The sequence below is a fragment of the Callorhinus ursinus genome, unplaced genomic scaffold, assembly GCF_003265705.2.
Source record: "Callorhinus ursinus isolate GAN/ISIS: 27379988/994484 unplaced genomic scaffold, GSC_fseal_2.0 scaffold2, whole genome shotgun sequence".
NCBI classification, from domain to species: domain Eukaryota; kingdom Metazoa; phylum Chordata; class Mammalia; order Carnivora; family Otariidae; genus Callorhinus; species Callorhinus ursinus.
Window position 1 is genome coordinate 99295174 of NW_027397064.1, and position 9278 is coordinate 99304451.

Below are 9278 nucleotides of genomic sequence, written 5' to 3' on the forward strand. Positions count from 1 at the left end.
TCCAAAATATATAAAAGACACATACAATTAAATATAAAAAATATAAACAATCTGATTAAGAAATTGGCAGAGAGACTGAAAAGGCATTTTTCCAAAGGAGACAGACAGGTGGCCAACAGGTACATGAAAAGATGATCAATATCATTAATCATCAGGGACATGCAAATCCAAACCACAAGGAGATATCCCCTCACACCTGTTAGGATGTCTACTATCAAAAAGACAAGAGATAACAAGGGTTGGCAAGGATGTAGAGAAAAGGGAACTCTTGCACACTGTTGGTGGGAATGCAAACTGGTGCAGCTACTCTGGAAAACAGTATGGAGGTTCCTCAAAGAATGAAAAAATAACACTACCACATGATCCAGCAATGCTTTGTCTGTGTATATATTTAAAGGCAATGAAATCAGTCCCTTGAAGAGATATCTGCACTCCCATGCTCACTGCAGCATTATTTACAGTAGCCAAGATCTAGGAACAACCTGTCTGTCAATGAATAAATGGATAAAGAAAATGTGAGATAGATAGATGATAGATAAATAGATAAGATAGATAGATAGATAGATAGATAGATAGATAGATAGATAGATAGAATATTATTCTGCCTTGAGGGGAAGAATGAAGGGGAGTAAGTCAGAGGGGGAGACGAACCATGAGAGATGATGGACTCTGAAAAACAAACTGAGGGTTCTAGAGGGGAGGGGGTGGGGGGATGGGTTAGCCTGGTGATGGGTATTAACGAAGGCACGTTCTGCATGGAGCACTGGGTGTTATGCACAAACAATGAATCATGGAACATTACATCAAAAACTAATGATGTGATGTATGGTGATTAACATAACAATAAAAAATTTTTTTAAAAAGAATATTATTCTGCCTTAAGAAAAAAAGAAAGAGATTGCCATTTGTGACAACATGGGTGAAGAGGGAAGACATTTGTGCTGAGCGAAATAAGGTAGACACAAGAAGAGAAATACTATATGATTCCACTTACGTATGGCACCTTGAGTGGTCAAAATCCTAGAAACAGAAAATAGAAGGGTGGTTGCCAGCAGCTGGGGGATGCTGGATGGTGAGTTATTAGTTAATGGGCCCCGAGTTTCACTGTTGCAAGATGAAGAATTCTGGAGATCTGTTGCATAACAAGGTGAATGTACTTAACACCACTGAATTGTACACTCAAAAATAGTCAAGATGGCCCAGCAATTGCACTACTGGGTATTTATCCCAAAGATAAAAATGTAGGGATCCAAAGGGGTACGTGCACCCTGATGTTTATAGCAGCAATGTCCACAATAGCCAAACTATGGAAAGAGCCAAGATGTCCATCAACAGACAAATGGATAAAGAAGATGTGGTGTATATATACAATGGAATATTATGCAGCCGTCAAAAGGAATGAAATCTTGCCATTTTGCAACGACATGGATGGAACTGGAGGGTATTATGCTGAGTGAAATAAGTCAATCAGAGAAAGACCTGTATCATATGATCTCACTGATATGAGGAATTCTTAATCTCAGGAAACAAACGGAGGGTTGCTGGAGTGGTGGGGGGTGGGAGGGCGGGGGCGGCTGGGTGATAGACATTGGGGAGGGTATGTGCTATGGTGAGCGCTGTGAATTGTGTAAGACTGTTGAATCACAGACTTGCACCTCTGAAACAAATAATGCATTATATGTTAAAAAAAAAAAAGAAGAAGAAGAAGATAGCAGGAAGGGAAAAATGAAGGGGGGGAATTCAGAGGGGGAGAGGAACCATGAGAGACTATGGAGTCTCAGAAACAAACTAAGGGTTCTAGAGGGGAGGGGGTGGGGGGATGGGTTAGCCTGGTGATGGGTATTAAAGAAGGCACGTACTGCATGGAGCACTGGGTGTTATACGCAGACAATGAATCATGCATGGAACACTATATCAAAAACTAATGATGTAATGTATGGTGATTAACATAACATAATAAAAAAAATAGTGTGCTAAAAAAAGAAATATCAACTACAAAACAAACAAACAAAAATAGTCAAGATGGCAAGCTTCGTGTTTCGTGTGTGTGTGTATCACCACAACAATGACAACAACCACAAAAGCTGAACACTCTCCGGCACCATAACGCCCTGTGAATTCTCGGGGACCTCACCCTTTCCCTGGGATCCTGCCACAGGCGGTCACTGCACCCATGGGTTGCTACTATGCCAGTTCCTCCAGTCCCTGGACTTGGAGGGGAGGGGGCTGGCTTAGACCAGGGTCGCTATCCCATCACCAGCGGGGCCCTGGGCCCTCCCGGACTAATGCTGCCTGGGTTCTAAGCAGGTCTATAGAGTCTCTGGCAGCCAGCCTCAGCAGCCAAGCTGTAGACCGCCCCCCACCGACCCATGTGGCTGGCCGCATCTGCCCAGAGCCCCAGAGAGGAGGCCAGGGCAGGCTCCTAACAGAGGGTTGAAATGGTTGGCAAGAGAGAAAATGGAGGTAGATGTTCCAGGAGAGTTGGTGGGTTAGGGAAGGACAGAGAGCAAGGGCAGTAAGCCAAGCACAATGTGTTGCTTGATTTTTTTTAAAATGGGAGGGTAGAGGGTGACAGCGAGGAGGCTATAGAGATCCACAGAGGGTAACATTGAGGCTCTGAAGGGTGAAGCAGCTCCTCGCCCAGCGCTTTCCCCACAACCACCCACCCCCTGCAGAATTCGGGTGCCTCAGGTTAAGCTAGAGGCCTCCACAGGAGGACGTTGGTTCCAGGCTGCCTGGTGCTCCCAACCACTGCATTACCCCCTTCCCCCTCTGCCAAGAAGCTTAACTTTATATTCTCAAAAGCCCTGAATTATATTTTTATAAAGGGCATTGCATACTTAAATTTTGGAAGTAAGATGACAGCATAAGAAAATACATACAAGTCAAATGGGTTCAAGGAATTATTTACACAGAGTTTTCCACTTTCCCATGCCAAGAAGAACACTTCCCTAATTAGCCTCCTTGTAGGGAAATATCAGATACTTGCTTTCTTAATTCTATAATCATTTGACAAGAAAAAGAAGAAGAAGGGAAGAACCTACAATATAGGATGATACATTTGAAAATGAAGTGTGCTTGTGTATGCACAGAATATTTCTGGAAGGATATGCCAGAATTGGGAATGTGTTGCCCCCAGGAAAGAGCCGAGCAGGCTGGTGGAGGCAGAAGGAGGCTGACGTTTCATGATAAATACTTTTGTTGTGTTTTCGTTTTCTGTCATGTGCATTATCACTTTCTTCCTCTGGAAGGGAGCTTGTTTTTGTTTTTTGTTTGTTTGTTTGTTTGTTTTTTTGTCTGAGGAAAGAAATTCTATCTATTAAAAAAATGACAATGACATTCAGTCACAGTGCCCCCTCATATCAACTGATTTACACGCGGTTTAAATGTAAATGGGGGGTAGCCCTAGGGCTGGTTATTGAGCAGCTCAACAATATGACCAAGGACCAGGTCCTCTCCATCCCTCTGCTCTGTTGTCTCAGTGTCTGGACTTGGTCCTCAAGCTTTCTAACCTCCTGGCAACAAAAGTCAGGCAACTGATAAAATAGGACGGTGCCCAGAGGTGGAAAAGAGGCCAGTTCTTCCTTGGGTCTATTTTTAGGAGTAAAGAAACCTTTCCCCCAAGCCCTTCTACAGATGTAGTGCATATATCTCCCCTGGCCAGAATTACGTGGCATGTCAATGCCTGAGCCAGGCACTAGCAGGGGAAGGGACCAGTCTGACCACCTTAAAGCAAGCAGTACACCTCAACCCATCAGACCCAACCAGCCCTCTTGGAAACAATTATTCTTAAAACAACCCTCCCTTGGTCCAGATACAAAATTCATAGATGACATAATTTACCTATAAATACACATTTCAAAAAAGCATCAAAGTACGCTTTAACTGTAACGTAAAATAGAAATGAAAAGTAACTTATAATAAATGAATATACTTTTGAATAAGCAAATGCCCAGGCAGCAGAGTCTATAGGATGGGATGGAGTCATGAGATGCTTGCAGCTACACATGGAAATGCCAAGGCTGTGACAGCCACAAATGCAGACGGATGCAGGAGATGACTCAACCAGCACAAGGCCATTGCCACAGAACAGCACGATTTTCCAGAATGGTGAAGAACTCTTGAGAAAGTTTCAAGCGAAACACTGTGCAGTCTTCCCTTGATTTATATGGCAGTTACGTTCCTAGGGCAGTCAGAGTGTACCAAAAACATGCAAAAAGATACTTGGAGTTTAATGTCAAATACAACGAAGTCCTAGGCTTAGAAACGGTATTTGTTTTTTTGTTTGTTTGTTTTAACCTGTATGAAGTATCATGGGACATCAAAAAGTTTTCATGGGACATGGGACAATTTTCTCAAGAAGGACCGTCCCACACTGCTGGAAATTTAGCATTCCTGGACCCCTTTCATTTGGTGCGTGTAGCAGGGGCCCTCCCCACAAAGCCTCCACCTTTCCAGAACACACTTAGGGAACGGCACCAGCCCCTCTGAGGACTGTGGGCTTAGACAAGCCAGTGCTCCTGACCCGCGTGACTTCACAGAGCGGGGTACCTGAACAAAACTGCGTTTTTATAGGAAACATGCAAGGCAACTGAGATTAAATACAGAATCAGCAGTCTGCTAATCACAGGTAATGTTTGGACATATTTGCTTCAAGAGTTTCCTACAGTATACATATTTTAAACTACAAATAAGCATATCTCATTGATTGGGCAGAACTCATTGGCAATAAATGAGAAGTGGCTCTGTTTTTAATTGTCTTGCTATTCTTTGGTTTGACTCTGTCAGTGTTGCTCTCCTAGTCCCAGATGACAGCTCAGGCGGTCCTGTAGCTTTTCAGTCACTTTGAGCTATCCTAACCCTTGGGGTATTTTCAAGCAATGAAAGGCAGCCTCGTCTTGTCTCCATCGAGTGAGGCTCCGTCTGCCATAAGCTGCTTCCTTCCTCCTGCTGCGACCTACCCTGGCACAGAAGGAGGGGTGGACCTGTTTCCTTGAGCCCTCTCTACCTCCCTCCCCAAGAAGTTCCTCCATGTGAGTGATGCGCTGATCTTTTGTGACACACCCTCTCCGGCCCTCAGTGGTTCACCCTTCACAGCCCTTTCCCCAGGGACTTTCTCCCCCACAAGCTGGCAGTTCTGTTGAGTAGACTTTCAAGATAACCTAAGCCAACTTCTGGGAGGGGGGTGTCCCTTTGGTTCCTAGAAAACGTGTGCATCTTTGCCTTGCCCAAGAGGGGAAGCGCATCTTCACAGCAACTGACTCTCCCTCCTTGCCTGACATCACAGCTCCAGGTCTGTCTCCCGCCTCGAGAGGTCTCCAGAGAGGAAGCAAAAGCCCTTCTCTGCTCATCTTCAGTCCCAAATTGTCATGGACCCTTGCCGTGCAGTACGCAAAATTTCCTCACCAGCCGGCCACTCGGGCACCCTGGGCAGGGCAAGCACACGGCTAAGGGAGAAATGACATTCTCTCCCTCCTGTAGGAATCCCACCGTCCGCGAGATTTTTTTCTTGGAGCCTCTTTTCTTGGCTTGGGTAATCTTGTCCTGCATGAAGAAAGGGAACAAATAGACAAACTCTATAATTCTATAACTATAAATTAACTTCAGTGAATCTCTTTTTGAGTTTCTAATCTTTTGTTTTTAAAGCTTGGGGAAGAAAGGGAAGTTAGGGAGTCACAGAAAAACCTAACATTTTCTTAGAGGACCCCCACTCATACCCCAGATTTCTTCCCTTGCAAAATGGTGTGTGTAAATCCAACACTTTAAATCAATTTATGTGTGTACGCTTAGAAAATATAGGGATGCCTGGGTGGCTCAGTTGATTAAGCATCTGACTCTTGATTTTGGCTCAGGTCATGATCTCAGAGTCCTGGGATCGAGCCCCGTGTCAGGCTCCACGCTCAGCGGGGAGTCTTCCTGTCCCTCTCCCTCTGCTTCTCTCCTCCCCCTGCGCTTCTGTGCGCACGCGCTCTCTTCACTCTCTCTCTCTCTCTCTCTCTCCAATAAAAATAAATAAATAAAATCTTAAAAATATACATATATACTATTACCTGGATGGTTTTGTAACTTACATAGATGACATCTTGCTGTATGTATTATTCTGCAACTTGGTCCCCCCCCCCCAACATCATGCATTGGACATCTTTTAGACACCATCTCACATTCTCCTGGCCTGTCTTTTGCACACAGTTGCTGTGGCAACCAACTGCTCCCAGGTGGACACTGACAGCCTCACCTCAGCTGCACCTCCTGTCTTCCTTCCCACCCCAGGCATTCTGGTCATTGGTAAACCCAGAAGTGCCAAGGAGTTCACCCTCGTTGGGGCCATCCTTGACCGAGGGGAGATGGGAACCGGTGAATCATTATATTACACACTTCCGGGTCTCAGGCACACAATCCTACAGCATATTCTACATGGTTTCTCGGGGGTCCCCAGTTAAACTGAGTCCCAGTTGCCCACAGCAGTTATCACCTTACTAACACACCCCCCAACTGGCTTTCCTTGCCTCCCCATTTTATTTTTCTCGGTCCTCCAATGCCTGATCCCAGAAATCACTTCCCAAAACACATTATCCGAATGCAGTCTCTTGTCTCAGGCCTTTGGTGGAACCCAAGATCAAACACTAAATAAAAAATATTGTTAAAATCCATATTGATCTATTTGAGTGTATCTTAAAAATGTGATCTGGGGACTTAGTGCCTGAGACTGTTTCTGGGGTCAAGCCATTTCCATAATCACAGTGAAGTTATTTGTCTTTTTCACCCTATTCTCTCACGAGTCTACGGTGGAGTATTCAAGAAACTACAATTCTATGTGGGAGTGCAATAGTCTGAATGCAGAGGCAGATGTGAGAATCCAACTCTCTTCTAGCAAGCCAGAAGTTAAAGAGATTTGCAAAAAGATGCAAAATACTGTTCTCGCCACTAAATTTTTTGTTTCGGCAAATAGAGGTATTTTTTCATTAAAATATTATTTGTATTGATATAAATATTATGTTAATATGTAATAAAGTTGACCTTTGAACAACGTGGGTTGAAATGCATAGATCCACTTACATGCAGACTTTTTTCCAATAAATACCATAGGGTATTATAAATGTATTTTCTCTTCTTTATGATTTTCTTTTTCTTTTTCTTCTTTTTTTCGTGAGAGAGAGTGAGTGAGTGTGTGCACGCACAAGCGGGGGGGAGGGGCAGAGGGAATGAGAGAGAGAGAATCTTAAGCAGGCTCCATGCCCAGCGCCCAGCCCCATCAAGGGCTCGATCTCACGACCCTGAGATTATGACTCGAGCTGAAATCAAGAGTCAGATGCTTAACCTACTGAGCCAGCCATGTGCCCCACTTTATGATTTTCTTAATAATGTTTTTCTTTTCTAGCTTACTTTACTGTAGGAATATAGTATATAATATATATGTCATACAAAATATGTGTTAACTGGCTGTTTATTTTAGCCATAAAGTTTTCCATCAACAGCAGACCATTTGTAGTTAATTTCTGGGAGTCACAAGCTATATGGGGATTTTCAAATATGCAGGGGTTAGTGCCCCTAACTCCTACACTGTTGAAGTGTTAACTATAATGGGTTTTTTTAATGAATTAATAAATACTTTTAACATTCCTCAGTTTTGTAATTTCTAATGCTGTAAATATCAGTAGATATAACCCATATTTTTTTAAAAAAGGTTTTTGAGGTCCTCCATAATTTTTAAGATGGCAAAGAGGCCCTGAGACCAAAAAGTTTGAGAGTCACTGATCTGTTACATTCTTTTGACTCCTAAGTCCAATGAAATTCATTCTATCAGTGTATGTGTCCTATCGATTTTATCTCTTTTCTTGGTGAACATTTGGACTATTTCATTTTCTTCTGTCACAAAGAATGGTACATAAATATCCCTGGAGCTTCTCCTTGTACATGGGTGCAGGTGCTTCTTACGGTCGACTACTGGAAATGGAATGCTAGGTTAGCAGGTACAAGCATTTTTGGTTGTAAAACTGTGCTCTGTATTTGCCTATACAATTTACATTTCCTGTAACAGGATACAAAGTACTTATTTATTCAAACCTTGTCTCAACACACTTTATATTGGCCAACTTTGATTTTAACCAATGTGAGAGTCGCACTGGAATTCTCTGACCACTATTTGTCTTTGGATTTCCCTGATTACTAGTGAGGCTGGTCATCTTTTTACAGGATTACTGGCCATTTGTACCTTCTATTTTATGAATTGCTTGTTCAGATCCTATGTCCATTTTTTCTGCCGGATCGTGCCTCGTTCTTTTTGATTTGTGGGAGCCCTTCCTATACTCTGTATATTAAACCTCTGTTATATTTAAGGCCAACATGCTCTTTCATTCTTTACATGTTTTTTAACTTTGCATTTTCTTTTGTCATGTCCAAGTCGTTCCTTTTGGTGTTAGATTTATCAGTTTATTCCTGTATATTTTTTCTTCATGTGTTTTGTTTAAAAATCTTTCCTACTCCCAAATCGCAAAAATATTTCCCCGTATTATCTTCTAACACTTTTTAGTGTTATTATTTCACAATCAAGTTTTTAATCTACATGGAATTTTTGTTTGTTTGTTTACAATATGAAGTAAAGATCTAATTTAATTTTTCCAGATAGCTAGCCAATTATCCCAATACTATTAAATAGTCTTTCTTTACCCCATTGATTTATGACACCAAGTTCCAACATCTAACAAGTACCCATATAGACATAGGCTCTCCATCTCTCTATCTACCTAAACCTGTTCAGTACTTCCCTGTGGGAATTACCGTAACTTTAAAGCATGTCCTCTTACAGGAGAGTTATTTTTCCTTATTGTTATTCTTTTTCAGAATTATCTTAATAGTTCTTGCCCTTTTAGCTTTCTGGCTTAATTTTAAATCAATTTGCCAGGTTGCATTAAAAATTTTGTTGGCAATCTCATTACGATTATATTAAGTTTACAGATTACTTTAGGAAAAAGTATTATTTTTTATAATATTAAGCTTTCTAATTCATTTATCTGAGTCTTCTTTCAATTTCTTCAAAAAAATTTATAATTTTTTGCATAAGATGATTATGTATTTTTGGTTAGGTTAATTCCAAGGTATGTTATAGGTTTTTTGTATGTTTGTTGCTGTTTGGTTTTATTATTATTTTTTGCATTATAGTTTTGATTTTCTTTTTTCCTATTGTATTACTAATTGATTATAGTTGGAACATATATATGTACATATACATGTACATATATATATAAATGTTATTGGTTTTTATAGGTTGGGTGTTTTGT